We start from the raw sequence: 12,905 nt of genomic DNA, 5'->3' as shown, positions 1-12,905 counted from the left end.
CAACACTCTTCTCTGGCTGTTCTCCATCTCGTGAAGCACTATAGCTGACTGCAATGTTGGTTTGCTTCAGTGATTTCAATCACTTCAAACTGAAAAAGGCAAAGGATGTTGCCAGACATTAAAGGTTCACGCTCACTTTTTAGAATGAATTATGTTTATTACTAAGTTAACAGGTTTCTTCAAAATTATTTTAGCGTTACGCTTCTGATTTCTTTTTGAAAATTTCTAATATCCACTTTAGCATTGCTATCCCGTGTTTTCACCAGCTATGCTCCTAGTTAAAATACATCTTACTGCCCTCATGTAACAAGAAAAAGTCACTTCTGATATTTACGAGCCTCATGTGTAACATTTAGTTGGCATTCACGGAGCAAAAAATGGATTCCTTTTATTAGGCCTTGAATAGAAAATAATCCAGCTTTAAACAATTGAGATAAAAATGATTCTGTTTAAACTGCTTGATGTTCTCTTTTGATTGTCTCGGAATTCAATAATAGATCCAATTTAGGTAAAATCTGGTTCGATATGTACTTCTCCAGAACATTTCTGGCAATAGAAGGTGCTTTGCTTAATTTATGGCTTGTGATTTTCATATCAATTCTTAACCATCAATAATGTAACTTTGAACATCACAGTTGCTATTTTGTATAGCACACATACCCATATTCACATTTTTAAAATGTTTATATTTCAGAGAGGGCAGGGAGGGGCAGAGGGAGAGGAAGACAGAGAATGTGAAGCAGGCTCCAGGCTCTGAACTGTCAGCACAAAGTCTGACTCAGGGCTTGAACCCACGAACCGTGAGGTCATGACCTGAGCTGAAGTGGGACCCTTAACCAACTGAGCCACCCACGTGTCCGTGTAGATACCCACATTCAGATGTAAAGACTCAGAACTAACTTTGAGAGAATATAATATGAGGCAAGGCATTTTTAATACTAAACTATAGATTTATGTTGACAAGTAAAGAGAAGAATATTTAGATGCGGAATTTATCTGACAGTTTTTGCCAGTTTTAAAAGGTAGTCATCAACAGCAATTAGGTTATTCCGGTCAGAACTGCACTATTAATCACCCTAACAAGGGAGGTATATATCAAAACATTGGAAGATAATAGAATAAGTTGGGAATTATACTTAAATGTCAGGTAGATCATTGAAGAACAGCCAGTGTTTCTATTTTAAATTGTACGGCCTCAGGGATTTAGAAGTAAACTCAGAAAACTTTTGCTTACTGTATTTTCTTTAAACAAGTTCTGTAGAACTAAGGTTTCCTATTTTTGTTAGTGATATATAGGTAACAGGCATGATAAACAACAAGAAGCAGAATTTTCTAGTACCACGAGTATGTTTTCTTAAATGCCCATAGGAATATATTCTCTTAATCACAGTAAATAAGTTTACTTATTTATTTTGAGAGAGGGTGTGTGAGCAAGTGAGGAGGGGCAGAGAGAGAGAATCCCAAGCAGGCTCCGCACCGTCAGCACAGAGCCTGAATGGAGGCTCAAATTCATGAACTGTGAGACCACGACCCGAGCTGAAATCAAGACTCCAACCTTTAACCGACTGAGCCACCCAGGTGTCCCAAAACACTTCAGGTTGTTTTTAATTTATTTTGAGAGAGACAGAGAGAGAGAGAGAGAGCATGAACAGGGGAGGAGCATAAAAAGAGAGCGGGAGAGAATCCCAAGCAGACTTCACACTTTTAGGGCAGAGGGTGGCACAGGGCTTGAAATGGCGAATCATGAAATTATGAACTGAGTCAAAACCAAGAGTTGGCTGTTTAACCAATTGAGCCACCCAGGTGACCCCAAAACATTTCATTTTAAGTAACATAATTATTCCTCACAACACAGGGTATATGTGTGTGTGTGTGTGTGTGTATAATATGTATGTATATATTATATATTACATGTATATATAACATATATATGTTATATAATATATATAATATATACATATGTATAATATATATGTTATATACTTCATTTGTCTACACATGACGTTGATAATGGATTCACCAATTTGAACTTCAACATGCACATTATTAGATATCATCCCCTCTCATCAGCATTGTAGAGTGGTATATATATATAATGCATTATCTGCCTGGCTATTAAAAAGTTGTTGTTGTATGGAACCAGAAAAGACCCCAAATAGCCAAAGCAATCTTGATAAAGAAAGCCAAAGCAGGAGGCATCGCAATCCCAGACTTCAAGCTATACTACAAAGCTATAATCATCAAGACAGTATGGTACTGGCACAAGAAGACACTCAGATCAATGGAAGAGAATAGAGAACCCAGAAATGGACCCACAAATGTATGGCCAACTCATCTTTGACAAAGCAGGAAAGACTATCCAATGGAATAAAGACAGTCTCTTCAGCAAGTGGTGCTGGGAAAACTGGACAGCAACATGCAGAAGAATGAACCCGGACCACTTTCTTACACCATACACAAAAATAAACTCCAAATCGGTGAAAGACCTAAATGTAAGACAGGAAGCCATCAAAATCCTTGAGGAGAAAGCAGGCAAAACCCTCTTTGATCTTGGCCGCAGCGGCTTCTTACTCAAAACATCTCAGAGGCAAGAGAAACAAAAGCAAAAATGAACTACTAGGACCTCATCAAAATAAAAAGCTTCTGCACAGCAAAGGAAACAATCAGCAGAACTAAAAGGCAACCCACAGAACGGGAGAAGATATTTGCAAACAATATATCAGATAAAGGGTTAGTATCCAAAATCTATCAAGAACTGATCAAACTCAACACCCAAAAAACAAATAATCCAGTGAAGAAATGGGCAAAAGACATGAGTAGACACTTCTCCAAAGAAGACATCTGGATGGCCAACCAACACATAAAAAATGCTCAACATCACTCATCATCAGGGAAATAGAAATCAAAACCACACAATAAGACACCACCTCACCCCTGTCAAAATGGCTAACATTAACAACTCAGGCAACAACAGATGTTGGCGAGGATGCGGAGAAACAGGATTTCTTTTGCATTGTTGGTGGAATGCAAGTTGGTGCAGCCACTCTGGAAACCAGTACGGAGGTTCCTCAAAAAATTAAAAATAGAACTATGCTATGACCCAGCAATTGCACAACTAGGTATTTATCCAAGGGATACAGGTGTGCTGTTTTGAAGGGACATGCACCCCAATGTTTATAGCAGCACTATCAACAATAGCCAAAGTATGGAAAAAGCCCAAATGTCCAACAAGGAATGAATGGATAAAGAAGAGGCAGTATGTGTATATATATACATATATACATACATACATATGTGTATGTATATATATACGTGTATATATATACACATATACAGAATGGAGTATTACTCGGCAATCAAAAAGAATGAAATCTTACCATTTGCAACTACATGGATGGAACTGGAGGGTATTATGCTAAGCAAAATGAGTCAGTCAGATAAAGACAAATATCATATGACTTCACTCATATGAGGACTTTAAGATACAGAACAGATGAACATAAGGGAAGGGAAACAAAAATAATATAAAAACAGGGAGGGGGACAAAACATAAGAGACTCTTAAATATGGAAAACAAACAGAAGGTTACTGGAGGAGGTGTGGGAGGGGGGATGGGATAAGTGGGTAAGGGGCATTAAGGAATCTACTGAAATCATTGTTGCACTATATGCTAATTTGGATGTAAATTTAAAAAAATAAAATTTAAAAAAAAGAAGTTATTGTTATCTACAATAGGCTTACATGGAGAAAAAATAATATAATACAGAGACTCATTGAAATCTTATTGAGTAATTGCTTGCATAAATGCATGCAGGAGTGAAAAAAAAGGCACATGGCACAGGAAAGCTATATTTAGAGAATGACATTTTCCTAAAGTTTTTAAATTCTTCTAATGTATTTATTAAAGAAAGCCTACACCTATAATGCAAGGCATGTCTGAAGAATACTAAAATAATAACTTAATCCCCGTAATAACCCTGAGGTAGGTAATGTCCCTATTTCATGCATACAAACGGTGAGGCACAACCTCCTCAATATCTACTGAGTTAGAATTCACGGCCAAACACTCTGGCTTCCAAGCCTGTGCTCTTGGTGACCATAATGTTGCCATCCCGTATGAGATTTTATTTTGAAAATAAAATAGGTCACGTCACCCAACACTTAATACAGTCTCTCCAAAACCAGTACAAAATGCATGTTTATGACAAGCAACGCAATGGGTTTTTGAAAGTTTTATGACTCAAATAGAAAATGTTACTGGGTTTTCTACAAATGCAATGTGTTTTGAGGGCAGCATGGCCCCTCTTACGGAGTTGAAAAACTCTCTCCATTTCCCTCCACGTGAGACAATTACCGCAACAAAGATGAACCGATTTCAGTCTGCGTGGTTAAGCAAACGCTGCCCCAAATTCCTGAGCCCTGTTTATATCTCTACCGTACCACTGGTATATATACTGAGCATCTGCAACGCGATTTTACCCAAGACGACAGATTTCCCCTCATGGTACCAAGTACGGATGTCCAAAGAGAACCTTAGGGGAACCAGGGGAAGTGCAACACTTTAATCACAAATGTAACAGAAAATGATGAGTTAAAGCCACTTCCATCCAACTGACAAACTTGTTTGTTAACCTAACATGTCTTTGGATTTGAAGAAGATGTGTAAAAGAGTCAGAGGTGGCCACTTACTGGGTTTTTTTTTAATTCTTTTAATGTTTGATTTATTTTTGAGAGAGAGATAGAGTGTGAATGGGGGAGGCGCAGAGAGGGGGGAGACACAGATTCCGAAGCAGGCTCCAGGCTCTGAGCTGTCGGCACAAAGCTTGGGGTGGGGCTCAAACCCACGAACCCACGAGCTCATGACCTGAGCTGAAGTTGGATGCTCAACCGACTGAGCGACCCAGGCGCCCCTACAATTTACTGTTTCTACCCATGCTCTTGAGTGGCTTGTGTGGCAAAAACTATGTGTTGTCCCCAGCAGCTGGGCCCACCCCATCCCGATCTTCCTTGATAAGGGAACTCTAGTTTTGTGGAGATGGCAACATGCTCAGGGAATGGGCACAGCTCCAGGGACCTAGTCGTGATTGGTCCCAGCTTATCACACAGTTCTCCCTGCCCCTCCTGGACCCCCATCAGCGAAGGGCTTGGCTATAGTCACCTTATCCCGGTTTCAGCAGTGAGGTATGAAGGAAAGCCTGCCAGGCCCGTCTGGGACAGAATTTCTTCCCTGGAAAAACAGAATATGAAGAGCCCTGATGCTACTGAGCATTAAATCAACCCTGGAACTATCTGTGTCTGAGCTTCTTTTCATGTGAAAATCTAAGTCTCTATTACCAAAAACCACATGTAGTATGATATGTTATCATTCACAGCCAAAAGTACCCTAATTTGTATACCCTAGTGGACTTGTCTTCAATTCTCAAGGCCATTGTCCTAAGTATGTACATGCTACTGTATCCTGACATTTACACCAGCACAATTTCTCCTGGTAGGTACCAGATTCTTTACTTTCTTCTGTACGTAAATTACATTGACTTAAATGAAAATATAATAATTACAACATAAAATATATGCCAGAAAATTTTTGCTGTCTAAATTGTAATGATAACCACCATCACTAATTAGGATGGATTAAACTGTCCCTGGCAGTAAGAAATCTAGCAAATGTCTTGATTATGCACAAGTAGTCCAAAATAAGGTCATATTTTTTGTCAAGCACTTTCACAAATCCCTGCGAGCACACCGTTCTCCTTCTCTGAATTCTGAAGCATACTTACCACCTGCAGATATTGAGAACACTGACAGATAGCTTCTGGCAAAGAGGCAACTATTCTATAGCAATATGACACTGGGAAACATATACTGTGCCAAATAGCATTTTATGTGGAAGCAAATACACTAAATTTTCACATTGCAGGTCAAGTTTATGTACTTCATGATGTCACATTTTGGGAAAAGCTTTCCTCTTCCTTTTTCTTTTATAATACCCTTGTAGCAACTTCAATCACAAATCCAAGTGGAAACTAAACGATATGCAGTGACAACCTTAAATGAGAAAATTGTTCCCTGGCTAGACCTCTTACTGAGTTTGCTAGGACTGTGTGCTTCAATTTGAAGAGACACCAAGGATCTGAGAAGATGTGCACGATACTATAATGGGTCCGTGTTTTAGAAACAAAATACCTGGAATGAGAAGCAAGGTCATTCAAACATGAAAAAATATTGTTAGGATGTGTATCGGCAACAACAACAACAACAACAAAAACCTACTGTACATTAGAGTAGTAAGATCTAAACATGGTTTAGATTCCAAGCAGATGAAAGTATTTCCTAAAATCCATACATTTTAAAGAAAGATGGGTTCCTGAAGGAGAAAACCATTCGGTCGGAATGAACAGACTCATTCTACTGGAAGGCAGTGACCAGGCAGGAGTGAGCAGATTCAAACCAGTACTTGACTGGAGCAAACATTTTACTGCATTAAATCTACCCTCTATCACTTCGGTATACAACTTCAGAGATTCAAAATACAATTCTCCAACAGAGACTTAATAGAAGCTGAAACACTAAGATTGAGCCCTTAGGCTTACACATTTATGTTACTGTCACCATAAGCCCCTCACATAGATACAATAACATTAAACATTCATTAAAATCTTTCTATCAACTGCCCGCTTCTTCAAAAGGGATTTCATTTTTATCTTGAACAGATGGCAAGCCTATCACAGAGTGTTCTTTATGACCAGAGCATAAACACTGATTAAATCATTCTGAAACCAATTAAAAACTCAACATTTACTTCAGGAAGACATATCTACAATAAGAGAATGAACATGAGCAAACATAGTCAATTTACTCACTCTAGCCCCATCCCCTGAGAAAAATCTGACCGAGGACAATGAGTTATAGGAGAAATAATCTACCTCAGGTTAGCTGTCCCATTGCTACCTGGGTACTCAATTAAAAGGGCAATTGGCCAGAGATGCTAGAATTCCTTCATCAAATATGTTTTGGAGTTCCCCAGTGATGAGGCCATCAAGTACACAGACACACACACCAAAAATTAATTTTAAAATCTTCATTCCCATTACAGAAAAAAAAAAAATAAATAGAACAGATGTTGCCAGAGCACAAATCCGGGCTCAACTTACCTTGTAGCTACTTTAGCAAAAATCTTAAAACTTCAAAGTATGAGACACTATACATGACTACCTTACATTATTTCATTTAGTCTTTATAAAAAAGTGTCCAAATGGTATTCATTATTATTATTATTATTTTTACAGAAAACCTTTGACACGGGGTGGCTCAGTCCGTTAAACATCTGACTCTTGATTTCAGCTCGGGTCATGATCTCACTGCTCATGAGGTTGGGCTTCACATCAGCCTCCATGCTGACATTGCAGAGTCTGCTTGGGATTCTCTCTCTGCCTCTCTCTCTCTGTCCCTCCCCCACTCATGCTCTCTCTCGGTCTCCAAGGAAATAAAATATTTTAAAAATCTTTTAACTTTTTAAACATTTAACGGACCTTGCATATTTTCCTGTGATTTTTCACAACGTAAAAATAAGGCTGTGTTCTCAAAAAGGCTTTTAAAACTATAGCACGTGCGAATTACAAATGACTAACAAAATCCCGCATTTTGGTACTGCATAGCTGGAAAGCAGGCCGGTGGTCAAGGGGGAGGTGTACCCAAATAGAAGGCAGTTTTAACGCTGAAGGCAGAAATCTTCATAGGAATCTATTTGTAATGTTCTGAAATTGCTGCTGTGAAAGTCTCCAGTCTGCCCTTTCGTGATTGATGGCGGTCAGGATGAGATGCCGGGATGTGCACCCTCCAATTTGGGAACCGAGGTGGCTGCCACCGCTGTGCTTTAAATTGCACCCTCATCGGTTCCTCTGAGGATCCCGAAGTAACCATCTTCGTTCCCGCTAGGGCCCCAGCTATTTTTAACAATCCAGCAATCCACCCCGAGGCTGTCGGTGCCGTGGCCCACGGGCAAAACAGCATGATTAGTCAGCTCAAAGGGGTTGAAAGGGTCTGTCAAAAAACAAAACAAAAAAAGGGTCTCTCAGACCAGTGTAGTAGTAGATAGATCCCCCTGTGCCAGTGGAGGAAGAGATCATAGATTTCAAAAGCAACTGCCACGGGGCCACGACAGGCCAGCTCATTGCAGCCCCCGTAGAAGCCTGCCACATAGTGGTACTCGGAGGAGTAGTAATGGAAGCAAGTCCTCCTTCGGTTTGCATGGAGAATCAGTGCCTGTGTAAGGGAAGCGTGGCTCTTCTATCAGCCCAAAATCGTGGGCATATTTTCCGGTGATGAGGTACGGCCCACCTTCACAGCCTTGAGCGTGCTGGCTGCAAGAGACAACCTCTGGGGACTCAAGATTGGGGTCTGAGTATTGTTGGTTAGTGTATGGATCCTTGCTTCCAGCATACCCACGGAAGCAAATGAGTAGCAGCTTCCACAAGATGCTTGGCTTCGAACAGGAGGAACAAAATTGGTACCACAAACATTTCTCCAGTCAAGAGGCTGGCAAATGTAAAACCATTTCGTGTATTTCAACAGTCAGTGGTGGGATTCTCCAGCTGTGGCTACTGCCTCTCCTAATCCTCTCTCCTAGGGTAAGCATCTCATGTTCCATGTATGTGGTTGCCGTCCAAGACTTCTGGGGGCACCTGGGTGGCTCAGTCGGTTAAGCGCCCAACTTTGACGCAGGTCATGATCTCATGGTTTGTGGGTTCGAGCCCATGAGTCAGGCTCTGTGCTGACAGCTAAGAGCCTGAAGCCCAGATCCTATGTCTCCCTCTCTTTCTGCCCCTCCCCGCTCAGGATCTGTCTCTCTCTGTCTCAAAAAAATAAATAAACATTAAAAAAAATGTTTTTAAGACTTCTGAACGGCATGGATCACTTTCACAAAACCATGGTTATATTTGTAGAGGGTATTAGAATTAGAGTAGTTTCCCTGGAGACTCTCAGGGTGTGCTGTGTTCATGTTCACCTTCTCAGAGGTAGTTCCCACTTTAGTTCCGAGGAAATGAGCCTACTTCCAGCTTGGCACATCATGCACCCATCCAGGCATGGTCTCTGCGGTGGCAACTCGTTGTGGAGGAGAAGCTAAGGAATTCCCTGAGCTCGCACCCATGGGTTAACAAGGCATATAGGAACAGGAAGCCTCAGGATGAAAGCATCCAAAATTAGGTAGACAAGATTAAGTATTCAGGGCGGAAACGCCCCCCAACTTAGTACAATAGCAGAAAGCTGCTTTCAAAGGAAGGAAGGACCAAAATAGGTAAACAGGTGAACAGGGCTATACCACAGCAGGGCCAAGTTGCCCAGAACAGAGCTAATTAGCAAAAGAAAGGTGCCTTGTTGACCCTGAGGTAGCATGCTCTGTCTTTCTTGTCCCCTAGGCAAGATAAGGTAAACAGACCTGGCGCCTCAGGCCTGCCTTAAACAACCATCTGCCAGGCACCAGGACTTTGTTTGGGATTGACCCAAACCCCTAACGCTGCATATCTTCAAAACCCCCTTTTCCTCACACCCATCACTCTTGTAAACCTTCTGATCCTAATAAAAATGGAGCAAGGTCCCTTACTTGGGGCTCTTGTCTCCTCCCAGACATTACGCTCTCTCACATGTCAATTCTGCATCCATTATCTTGCTGGACAAGAAAGAACTCCAGACCCAGAGTCCACGACTACTGGTTACCTTGCTGCCCTCTTCTTTGTACTTAAAAAAGGCAGACCACTTGTAGTCATTCAACACAATCTCAAAGCCTTGATTGAAAATCATGGTGAAATGGCAAAGATTGCCCAAATTAGCCCATCCTGTATCTAACTTCTCAAGGTGTGCCACTACTTTCTTTTTTTTCTGGTAGTCCCATAACCATGTAATTGACATCATGTTGGGAACTAAAAGGGCCCGCCTAGAAAACCCAGGGACCCAGGAGCCCAAGGCAAGTGCAACGGGGACGTGTGTCACAGTGTGGGGTGCTGACAACACAAAGCAGCCACAGGAGGGCTGTGAGCAGTCAGCAGGGCTAGGGACCCAGGGGAGGAGAAGGAAAGGGCAGTGGCCAAAGAACAGTGACTGGAGAGCCTAAATGGCACTAATTATTAGACCATGTGAAGATAAAGACACTGTCTTCATAAGCTTAAGCAGCTTGCCCAAATCGCATAGTTTAGTACATGGAAGAGTCAGGCTTTTTGCTCCCAGGTTTTGATTTCAGAAGACATGCTTGAAGGTACGACGCTCTATTTCCTCTCAGAATAAGTTTTCCTAAGCCTTTTTAGAGAAAGAAAATTAGAACAGGAAGCTCTTTAAATCTAAGTATTGCTAAAACAAATTATTTTCATGCAATGCATACAAACAACTGAAATACTAGTTACAGATCGTTCTCATTTCTTCATTAAAGTATAATGAGAAATTCTAGTTCAAATGACTATATACACTTAAAAGAAATAAAATGAATTTATAAATATTCTATAATTCAAATTAGTTAAAAGGATAGCTTTTAAATATTTATATTTTAGGGTTTTCATACATACTACAAAATATTAACTTGAAATAGTACAAATGTATTAAAATGTAAATGAGAATCTAATATATCTGAAATCCATCACTGGAAGAGTGTGTGTTAGTGATACATGACGTGACCTAACTCTTCATGATTCTAGGTGCCTGACAAAGCATTTATGGGCATGGCCCTTACTGGGAGGCAGGACTTTCAGTGTTAAAACTGGAAAGCCCGGGCAAACTGGGATAAGCTGGTCCCCCTAATTCCGGAATATTATTAGGTAGCAGGGAAAGTCATAATCCAGAAAAGACACACATATCTGGAAAAATATCCTTCTGATGTGACTTAGATTCAGAAAAATGCATGTCAAATTGTGTACATTCTTGTGAAATTAGGCAATTACATTTTTTTCTGTTTAATCAAGTCCCAAATTTTTCCCAGAGACGGTGAATAACTAAAAAAAAAAAAAAAATCCATGTGGTTCAGAACTTTTTTCTAGGGTAATATCAAAAAAATGTTTGAATAGTCAAATATGACAAAATTTCTCTACTCAGCTTTGCTTGATCTGAGAGATTAAGCATCACCCAGAGTTATCATCTTTATATGTATCTGTAACTGGCACATCTAATATTTACTACTTTAGCACATATTTAATGCATATTCGGATTAGGGGCGTGATAACTACAAATTCATGAAATGTATGATATTTTGCTAAAATTATCTCACTATGGTGCATCTGAAGCAATGTCCTACCATGCATAGCCAAAAAAGCTATGTTTATATTTTATAACTGATATTTACTGGATGATAGCAAAGCCATTTCAATTAAGTTAAGGTTGAATTTAACAGTTTTAACTCTTGTATGGCTATGACAGATGAAACTAAGTGTGGACTCAGCCTTCTCATGAATTTGTCCTAGTGGCAACAAACTAAACTTGGCAAATGAATGAATGAATTAAAATACCAATGGGTCATTATCAAGTTCATCACAACTAAAAGAAAAAAAAATAAAAATGCAAAAGGAAATTGCATTTCAATGTATTTCAAAGGTCTTAGTAAAATAATTAAGTGAGAGACATCAGTCCCAAAATAATACATACATAATACCTTTCTAGAAAGTTAAAAACTACTAAAAAACAAACCAGAAAAAAACAGGCTTTTTGAGACATGCACATAAATGCAGGAAAACCATGGAAAAAGGAAATAAGGAAATGGTCGCCACAGAAACCATTTGGGAAGAAGAAGTACCAGGTGGTTGGGGAGAACAGTTTGGTTTGCTGTTCATAGTGCTTATTCCATTGTTTTACATAAAAATAAATATATGGCTGAATGAAAGCAAGCTATGCTTAGAAAATGAAGAGAGTGTTATATCATAAGGATTACAGTTTTCCCAACTAAATTTTATTTTATTTATTTTAAATTAAATTTGCTCATTAAATTTCCTTAATAGATAATCTTATCACCTTATGTGAACCCTCACTCCTGGAGTCATTGAGACTGCCAGGTAGAAGATCCAGATTCATTTTCTTGTCCCCAGTGATTCCTTCTCCACTTCGACCTACATACCCCTGTTATGTTCTCTGAACATCAAAAGCTGCATATTGTCCAAAGAATAAAGACCAGGTCAAGAACGCCTAGGATGTGGATGGGATCTGCCTTCTGTAGGTTCGCATTGCTTCCTTCACTGATCACCATGCCTGTTCATGCTAGTCCTCAGTTCTCTCTGTTTTCTTGTCATTTAGTATCTTCCCTTCTGTACAAGTCCTACTCGCCTTGGAGGGCCCAGCTCAAGGTCATCAAATCCACCTGATCTGAGATCTGTTTCCATTCTGTGATCCAGAGCACAATATACATATCTTATAAGTGAATTTGTCTATAGTAGGTGATTCCGTATTGCTAATTTAGCAAACTCTTATCGACTATTTACTTCTATCAGTGAGGCAATAAACAAATTCAGGAGAAAAACTTTGGCCAAGCCATATGCAATGCCCTCGGAGAGTTTTAGTCTAGAATTATTTACGTTCCTAAATCACGTGTTCTACTTGATAATTTTAAAAAAGGCATTATCAATCGATTTCACCTTTGTATATATCTTAGTACTTCCCACACAGAAGTTAATCAACTAATATTACTTTCACATCTACCCAGGGATTTTTTTTTTAACTTCAGAGACCACTAATCCAAACATTTGTGAAGAAAAAACACACTAACCAAAAACTAACATCCTACTTGCAAAATCTGGAAATAATTTCTTCTAGTAGTAAGTCTTAAGATGCTGCGACAAGAATCACCATCCAGGGTCATGTCCTTTGCTTTAGAGAAGAAGTTCTAAGATTGCTCATCTTCATTGGGACTTGTTTTCTCATGTGGCCAGGGATAGTCC

General features: G+C 39.6%; 1 pseudogene; it reads right to left on the bottom strand.

Annotated features, from left to right (window-relative positions):
• Positions 1-7,451: 7,451 nt before the first annotated feature.
• On the bottom strand, positions 7,452-12,350 carry LOC122468602 (annotated as a pseudogene).
• Between the last annotated feature and the right edge of the window lie 555 nt (positions 12,351-12,905).

The sequence above is a fragment of the Prionailurus bengalensis genome, chromosome B1, assembly GCF_016509475.1.
Source record: "Prionailurus bengalensis isolate Pbe53 chromosome B1, Fcat_Pben_1.1_paternal_pri, whole genome shotgun sequence".
NCBI classification, from domain to species: Eukaryota; Metazoa; Chordata; class Mammalia; order Carnivora; family Felidae; genus Prionailurus; species Prionailurus bengalensis.
Note: the sequence above shows the minus strand (reverse complement) of the source record. Positions and strands in the feature narration are given on the sequence as shown.